The sequence below is a fragment of the Sciurus vulgaris genome (assembly GCF_902686455.1).
Source record: "Sciurus vulgaris genome assembly, chromosome: 2".
Lineage (NCBI taxonomy): Eukaryota > Metazoa > Chordata > Mammalia > Rodentia > Sciuridae > Sciurus > Sciurus vulgaris.
In genome coordinates this window covers 94,381,836-94,391,364 of record NC_136462.1, presented here as the reverse complement: position 1 = coordinate 94,391,364, position 9,529 = coordinate 94,381,836, and positions in this window count along the sequence as shown.

Genomic DNA, 9,529 nt, shown 5'->3' with positions numbered 1-9,529 from the left:
AAGGAAATGCCACAATATGAGGAAAGACCCCCCTTTTTTTTTTTTAACAGGGGGAGGCCATGTGTCCTTCAAAAGTATCAATGTTATAAAAGACAAAGAAAGGCCATGGAAATGTTCCAGAGGAACATGAGAGGAAGTTAAAGAGACAGGACAATTAAATGCAATCTAGACGGGATTCTGAAGGGGGAAATTGCTGTAAAGATCATCTTTAAATCAACTGATAAAAATGGAACACAGACAATTGATCAAATGAAATATATCAGTGTAAATTTGTGAGGTTCACAACTGTGCTGTGGTTATGTAAGACTATCTCTACTATAATATTTAGCACACCTCATATTGTAGTTTAGTGTTTAGCAAAATGAAGTATACACAAATAGTACATGTGAAATGTGTATGCATGTATAAAATGTATGTATATGTATATAAATATATTACATATATTTTATAAACGTAGAGACTTAGGAAGCAAGATGAACACATACAATAATGCAATTTTCCAATAGGTAAAACTAAGTAATGGTCATTTATTGCTCATTGCATTACTTGGTGTTTGCAAACTTTTCTAAGTTTAAGGTTATTTCCAAATTAAAAGTAGAAAGAAATGGCAGTTCTTGTCCCACTGCTGAGTTCTTGAAAGACCAATGGACAGGAAGAGTTCAGATATATCTTTGAACTTCATCAATTTCATTTTTATGCCCCAACTTTGTTAAAAATAACAACCATTTGCATAAAAATAGCTGATACTTTCATGATGCTCTTGTGCAATTCAGATACTAATTTACATGCCTTCCATATATTAATTCATTTTATAATGATTCACACACTATTATCCCATTTGATACCTTGAACCCAGTTTTATAACTGAGAAAATTGTATAAATAAATAAGTCAGGAACTGAGCCTTGCCCCAGCTGGTGTAGGAGGAAGGTCACCTTGCGGAGGTGGTGGTGCAGGAACTCACACCTGGCTCATCCCTGTTCATGTTACACTCCCTTTCAAGCCCCAAGGTGATTCCCAAGACTGAGAGAGCCCTGCTTTACCTCAAGGGCTTTTAGAAATGCAGGTTCCAAAGTCCTTCCTCATTGGTGAGAACCACCAGAGGAGAGAGTGGCCCTTGAGTTTCTGGGCTTGGGGGAGTTGTTTGCCACCTCCTCCTTCCCCTTCTTGCTCCCACATTACCTCCACCCAGGATGTCTAGTGACACATGCATATGCCCTCCCAGTCCAAGCTTCTGCTTCACCTGGCCCATGCAGAGCCTCCATACCTTTATTTATCTCCTCCTTCCATGGACACCTTGAGTGAGCACTGGTGACCAATGACAGAGGCTGACAGCCATCTACCAGATGAGGCATCTTGTCTACCTGGTTACTCCACTGTGCTTACCCTCTGCTGAGTGTAGATGATCAACACAGGATCTGTATGCTTTATACCCACTCCTGAAGCTTCATCCATGTCCCCAGACTCCTGGTCTCAGATCTTCCACTCCAGCTCTTTCCAATTCCCAGCCAAATCATTCGCCACTTCCTGGGAGTCCAGCTAAACTACTTCAGGCCACTGAGGTGTGTGGTGTGGCTACAGTCCATTTTAAGCCCCTACCAACAGATCCAAGATTTTCTCCAAGTGTTGTGTGGAACCCCATACCCCACCCCCATGAGGCCATGATAGAGTTGAGGGAGGCATCACTGCAGCAGAGATAGATGACACAGTGATGGGAGCCACCTGTACATAACACACAGGCTTCAACCCAAACCAAGCTAGACAGAATATCCATGTAAAGGTCTGGGAAAATGTATTTTGAAACAAATTGATTGGGATGTTTGGAAACCACAGATATGCAGTTAGTTACCCAGTATTCAGACCCAGTACAGATACAGAGTAAGGCTTCAATGCATGCAGTAAACAGGGTCTTCACCCTACAGAAGCCTAAAATCTGGTGAATCAATGGATACAAAAATGCCTGGTTTGAAAGCTACCACTTTTAATCAATTGATAAACAGAAAGTAGAGTGGTCACTCACAGATGAGATCATCAGAAAAGGCCAAGACTCTTTTTCAAAGAATAAGGAGAACTTAAATATGTAGAGTGCTAGGGATGTTAACACCAGGGATTGCCAGAGAACATACTCAGAGGTGAACGAGGCTTCAGGCCCAAGTGTAATCAGGGAAAAGGAGAACCCAGGAGTAGCCCAAGGAAAGCACTGGATAAGCATGCAAGCTTATGTGTGAACACACGGCGTGGTTCTCCAAATATAGCTCGCAAAAACCTCTCATTGCTTTATAGTTTCATTCCTGTGTAATATTGATGACCAACACTTCAGATTTTATAAGACTCCAAAATTCAAAAGTTTTACTTCACAGTAAACCAGATGTACCCTAAATTCCAGTTCTAGAAATGTTCTTATCCTACCTACAACCCATATTTCCAATGCTGCCCATCTCCTGAAATAAACAAAGAAGCCAGGGAAGCAGGAAACGGAGTGGGGACAGGGGAGAGAGCATGAGAGCAAGAGAAAAACAAATGTTTACACAAATTTTACACTTTATTTGTCCAAGTTGACCCAGAGGAAAAGCAAGGTCCACAGGACAATAGAGAAAAGGGAGGCTGCCCTTCTGTGGCTCTGGTCTGTCCTGTGGCTTCCTAGCACAATCCCAGCAAGTTACTTCTCTTTAAGTCTCAGTTCTCTGTGAGACATGAGGTAATGCCCTCCCTCAAGGAGGTCCTGAAGATTAAATAAGAAACCGAATACAAAGCTCCTGACCCAGTGTATGCCTTAAAGTGCTTAATTAGTTTTGGCTACTAATATCATTTTGATCCTGATTGTGATAATGATTTTGACCCAGCAGAGGGAAATGGCATTCCCCTCCTCCTAGCACCCATGGAATTTAACCAAAATGACCATATTTAACCTCAAGTTAGTTTTGTTCTCTACTATTGTCCATAAAGTACACTAAATTTCACCTACTGAAAACATAAGCCCATGTCTTATTTAAAATACTGACTTGTCTCCCAAGCATCATGTCTCACACTAGAAGAGAAATTAGAAATCCATGTTAACCCATTTTGTCCCAATGTCCCAGATGTGGAACACATAAAAACTTAAACATAGTATATAATATATAATATAACTATATAATAAGAATATAATGATAACATCATAATTATAGTATAATATTAATATAATATATATAAGCTCCAGATTTTTGAACTCCCATCCTTTTCAATGCACCTGTCTCAATTTCATTGAAATAATCACAGAATTGAAAATGGGACTAAATGGGTCAGCTTGTGACTACTTTGCCTATAAATGCCTTATAATTTAATATGAAGTTGAAGTAAAATAATAAAATCCTGCATTTGTAAATCAGTAAGCACTACCCCTTCCATTGTCTCACTGATACATTCCTTCATATAAGAAGTATTTATTGAGCACCTTCAGGGGTGAGGGGGAAGCAAAGCCCCTGCTCTCTGAGGCTGGGACCCAGTGAGATACATCAGCTCAGCAGAGTGAGCTGGACTTTAAAGACAATGCCCTGAGGATGCAGAAGAGCAAATCTTTCTTGCCTGTAGTTAGTGCTGGAAGGAGTCTTGAAGAATGAATAAGCTCTCTGCACTGAAAAGCAGGGGCATTCCAACACTGGGGAAGTTGTGCAAAGGTGAAAGAAAGACAGACACATCCAGAGCCTCTACGTCCTTGTTCATTGTAGGCTGTGAAGAAGGTGACTGGAGACACGGCCAGGGGCTCCCTGTGACTGGGAGTTTGGTTCCTTTACTCAGAGTTCACTGTGCTGCCAGTTAACCGGGTAGAACAGGTAAACACTCATAACATGGCGTGACTTCTCACCGGTCAAACCAAGCATCTTTAGGCACAGTTTACAAAATAAGGTCAGGAATGAAGGATAGAGACCCACCAGGTTTCCATGGCAGGCAGGTGCTCCAGTTTTCTAGAACTGGCACTCATAGCCCAGGCTCCAGGAATAAGCCAGGAGGGCTGTACCCTTTGCCACTCCTTCTTTGCATACCATTACTTCTTTGGTTATGTCACAAAGTCCTCAGAGAGGCCCTGAAAGGGCTATTGTAAATCAGTGCTGGCGTGAGCCATGGTGTCAGTAGGCCAGAGCCCACCCTCCCTAGAGGAGCTATAGTTCCCCTGCCTGCTTGGGAGGATGCTATGTTGAGGTCTGAGAGATCCCTCCTTAAGAAATTGAGTTACTTTAGTTTACAAGCTCCTCTAAGGATGAAACCCATCTTATTTAGCTGAGGACTCCCAGCAGCCAGCCAGTTCCCATACAATCTGTAATTGAGAAATGAATGAATGGCACTGATAATGGAGCAGACAGGATGTGTTCACCTTTTCATCCTTGTGAGCATGAGTTTTTAACCTCGGTGTCTCCTTGGAGATGATCTACTACCCCAAGTCTCAGTCCATGAGGTTCACACAGGACTAAGACACTAATCCTCCCTCCCAAGGACGGATCTGTGATTGATCTAGGAAAGGCCACCAACAGCTTGGATCATCAAAGCTCTCACTAGATAGTCTGTAACAGAAGACACAGCCTCTGCAACTATGGAAGTCTAACCCTGTCAGGGTCCATTTTTGTCAACCTGTGAAGTGAATCTATCTGAGAAAGGAACCAACATAAAGAACTGAGAGATCAAGAAAGTAAGAAATTGAGCTTCTCAATACAGCCATGCCTGATCTTCTAAGACTTCTTAAATACTTAAGCCAATAAATTACTTTTTTGCTACTTGGCAAGTAAGAGCATGCTATAGTTTGGATCTGGAGTGTCCTCTAAAGGCCATATGTTAAAAGCTTTGTCCCCAGCCCATAGCACTATTGGGAAGTGATGGAACATTTGAGAGGTGAGGCCTAGAGAGAGTTCTTGAGTCATTGAGGGAAGGTCGTCAAAACAGATTATGGAACCCTAGTCCTTTCTCCTTCTTTCAGTTCTCAGCCATGAGGTAAACAGGTTTCTGCCACCACACCCCTCCACCATGATGTACTATATACCACAGGCTCAAAGCAATGGGGTCAATCAGTCATGGACTGAAATCTCCAAAACTATGAGCCAACATATACTTTTCCTCTTTTTAAGTGGATTCATCTCAGGTACTTTTTACAATAACAGAAAGCTAACTAATACAGGGAGTTTAGAAAAATACAGTCTTTCCTTTTCTTTACACTTTCAGCTGAAACAGGACAGTGCTGAAATGGAAGAAAACTTAAAGCAATCCTGACGTGGGCAATTTTCCCAAGACACTGTGAGGACAGACCAAAGTTCAAACCTCAGTTCTGTTCCTCATCTTCCATGTTCACCTGAAAATGCTGCAGGCCTTTTGGAAATGAATATATTGTTTTTAGTCATAAATGACTATTGCCCTTTTCTAGATTTGTAAATTTCTTCCCAAAAAAAGTTTCATCTTAAGCACACCATTCCATTTCTGTTTTAGTCAATTCTCACTACTATAACCAAATGCTATAGTCTGGATGATTTAAGGCTATGAGGTAGAAATGTCCCCCAAAAGCCCATTGATGCAGCTTGATCCCCAGTTCCTGGTGCTATTGCAAAGTGGTAGAACCTTTAGGGGTAGGTCCTAGTACAAGGAAGTTAGGTCACTGGGAACATGTTCATTAAGTGTATATTGGGACCTCAGTCCCTTTCTTTCTCTCTTCATTTCCTGGCCGCCATGACCTGAGCAGCTTGTTCCACCACATGCTTCTTCCATGATGTTCTGCCTCATCAAAGGACCAAAGTAATGGGGCCAATCAATCATGTTCTGAAACCTGTGAAACCATGAGCCAAATAAACCTTTCCTCCATATAAGTTGATTAGCTCCAATATTTTGTCACAGTGATGGAAAACTAATATTCTTAAACAACAGAAATTGACTTTCTCATAGTTCTTGTAGTTCAAAGTCCAAAGTTAGGGTCCCAGTTTTGTCAGATCCAAGTAAGGACTCTCTGGTTTGCAGGCTACTGCCTTCTCTGTCCTCATGGTGGAGAGAGAGTGCTCTCTGGTGTCTTTTGTAATAAGGACATTGGACCAAGGTCCTACCCTTGTACCTCATTTAACCATAATTCCTTGTAATGGCCCTCTCTCTAAATATGCCCACATTTGGGGCTTAAACTTGTGAATTTGGGAGAACACATTCAGTTCATAGTGATTGCTATGTTGTTTTTATAAGTCATTGATGTTTAAGCACCTGCAAAATTATATTAACATAAAAACCATAGAAGGCATTCCTCATTTAAAGACAATGACTAATTAGTAGGCTATTAAGTGTCATAGTAGGATGTAAAGGTGGATGTATGAGTTAGGTATTACCAAATGGGGGAAGTAAAGCCAATAAAATCATTTTTGCTAGAGTGAAAAAGATTATAATTGAGGTATTTGCATCTCTGCTCAGCTAGGGCTATGGGGCAGTATAGAGTTTCTGTCACAATACTGTGATATGGTAGCCAGTCAACAGTAGGGAGACTACCCTGGGAAGGAGGGGGAGCCCTGATTGACAGTAAGCAACATGGGGACAGAGGCCTAAGGCAGTCAGCAGGTGTGGTCCCACACAGGAATTAATTCATTTCTCACCTTTTTAATGAGGCCCATCCCCAGGGCTACCCCTTTCTCGCTCCTCTCCACCCTCTGCCTCTTACCACCTCCCCTCCAGTCTATTCTTTTCAGTTCATTGCTTTGCTTCTGGCCCCTCTCTGGCATCCATGAGCCTATACCTGCAAACAGGGACCCCAAGCCAAAGAGTTTGCCAATGTTTTCCAATTTCTGGAAGAACTCCTTTAAACCTGCCCAGAGGAAGATTTATAGCTGCTTTAGCCTGCAAGTCGGATATTCATCAGCCACAGCAAGATCCGTTAATCCCAGGCTTGGAATACCAATTTCTTTGTATGTCAAAACTACTTTATAGTTTTACTCTGTGAATAAATCTGAGTAAAACCCCAATGGGGCAGATGGCCATGGCTCCACTCCACAATTGGCAGGGATAGGGAAATCTAACCTGCTGACAGAGCCTTTGTTCTTATCCAGAACCTTCTTTTCTTCCATGAGTAGCCCCACAATTCATCACAGTCACCCATGCCTGGGAGTCATCTCAGCCTCTAAATCCCTATCCTCGGTAGTCACCCCGAAGTTCTAGGCTTACCTATCCCTGTTCTTTCTGCATTCACCTCCATATCAACAAAAATAACTGAAAAAATATAACCACTTTTAGAATCAGCAAATAAGGGGCATTCTTGCCAGATGAGAAGGCATGAAGCTTGGGTAAATTTCTAAGTGTCTCCTGCAGTCACCTACTTTGGTGTGACTGACAGCCAAGATCCTGCAATATCTGCAGACCAAGCAATCCTGCAATTTCAGCAGCTCCCTGGTCTCCTGAAAACTGATAGTTTTCCATGAGTCTTGTTTCTAGAGTCTTGTAAGCACTTACTTCCTAATATTCCAGAAGTCAGAAAACTTTTCCTGTAAAGGGCCAGATAGCAAATATTTTAGGCTCAGCAGGCCACACTGGTCTCCCTTCCAACTGTTCAACTCTGCCTTAATATCACATAAACAATTAGCCAAGACTAAGACTTTTCCAATACAACTTTATTTATATAAACAGGCAAGTGGGCTGCATTTGTCTTAGAAGTCATAATTTACCAAAATTTGTAATATTTAATTTCTGAATAAAATATATAATGGTTTCTGTTTTCCTGACTGATATAATACCCTAACTATGGATGAATTTCTCTCTTCCCTTTGTGCCACTGCCTTAGTTCAAGACCTTCTCATTTTGAAGTTAGTTGACCCTGCCCCTGAACCTCCATCTGGAGTTTTCTCCCCCACCCATACTTTACTCCTGCTTCTCAGTCTCTGCTCACTGCTCTGTGAACTCCCTCAAAGGTATTACATCATTTTTAGGTTATTTTGGGTCAGTTGGGTTTCCAACAGGAAGTAGATGATCCAGTCAAATTAGGATACCTCAAGATGGGCCTATTTATGAATGTGGGGTCCAGGTTCAGGGGAAACACAGGAACACGCAGTCGGTTGGGGCTTGTACTGTGGAGCTGTTTCCATACTACGCCTATCATAAGACAGAGAGTAGTTACCAAAACCCAAAGAGTCCTGTAGAGCAGGGCTTCTCCAGTGAGCTGTGCTGAAGAAATAGGCCTTGGACTTCGATTTTCATTTTACTTGTGTTTTTTGAATCTAATTCTTCTCAGACTGGTACTTTTATCAAATACAATTTTAAAAAATACTTTTAAAAAATGATGCAAAAACATGCATAAAATAAAGCCCTTGCTTAGCATACTGAAAGTGCTGGGTTTAATCCTCAGCACCACAAAAAAAAATATTTTGAAATACAAGACCAATATCTTAAAGTATCAGATTGAACAGATTAAAATTTTCTATCAAATTTCTACAAAAGTCAGTAAACTTGTAGTTTAAATTACTGGTCTTACCCCATTATGAAGCCAAGATAATCCTGCAGAGAGGGAACCAACAGATTAAAAAGGTCAACCTTAGTCTCCTCCTTCTGTCCCATCTCTTATCACACTCCTGATAGTCAGCCCAGAAACCAGGCAGCAGGAGAGATCATTGATGTAGAGGATCCATACCCATCAGAGGGCAGAGGGCAGTAGGTGGAGGGTGGAGTTAAATAAAAGCAACAGAAAAGATACATTCTGAAGGCCTCCAGCAGCCTACTTCCCACCCCATCTCCATGGGATCCAATATTCTACCTATACCAAATTAACCATAGCACCCATATCTTCTCACCTCCACCCCATACCTGGGAACCTTCCACTCTTCTGCCTAAGTCTTGTTCAGGACCAGAGAGATAATAATGATTTGCAAATGCTCAGAACATTTTTCTACCAATTTTCTTCTTTGTGTTGCGAGCCCTATTCCCCTACACATGGAGTGAGCAATGACCAAAATTTAGCTGGTTAGATCATTTATTCAATAAATATTGACTGAGTACTTACTCTGTGCCTTACATACTATTCTAGGTCCTACTAATACAAAACTAGACACAAGAAGGCAAATCCCTGCACTCATTCAGGTAGGGAAAACGCCTTTATTTGTTTATTCATTCATTGATAACTATAATTCTCCCCTGGAATTAGTCTAGGAACATTTAGAAAACAAAGGAGGTGAAGGTGAAGGGACATGTACATAGAACTCTTCCCTGGCCACAAAGAGAATACCTATCTATAGTAGAAGAATGACTCAGAGGAAAAAAGAACTAAGAGATAAAAAGAGAGAGCACCGGACTATATTATTTGACCCCTGGATCTAACCAAGCCTTAAGTCAACCCTTGCATTAGATGGCCCAGTAAGTTCCCTTTTTGTTTAAAATTATTTGGGTTGAATTTCTGTCTCTTGCAATCAAATGAGTCCTGACTAATTCAGCATATAACTAATACTTCTGGGCATTTCCCCTGAATACTTGGTATATGTCAGGGGGTATACTCTGAATACAATGAGAGCCCACTGATGAGACATCTATCTTGGCAATTCTGATGACAGACACATAAA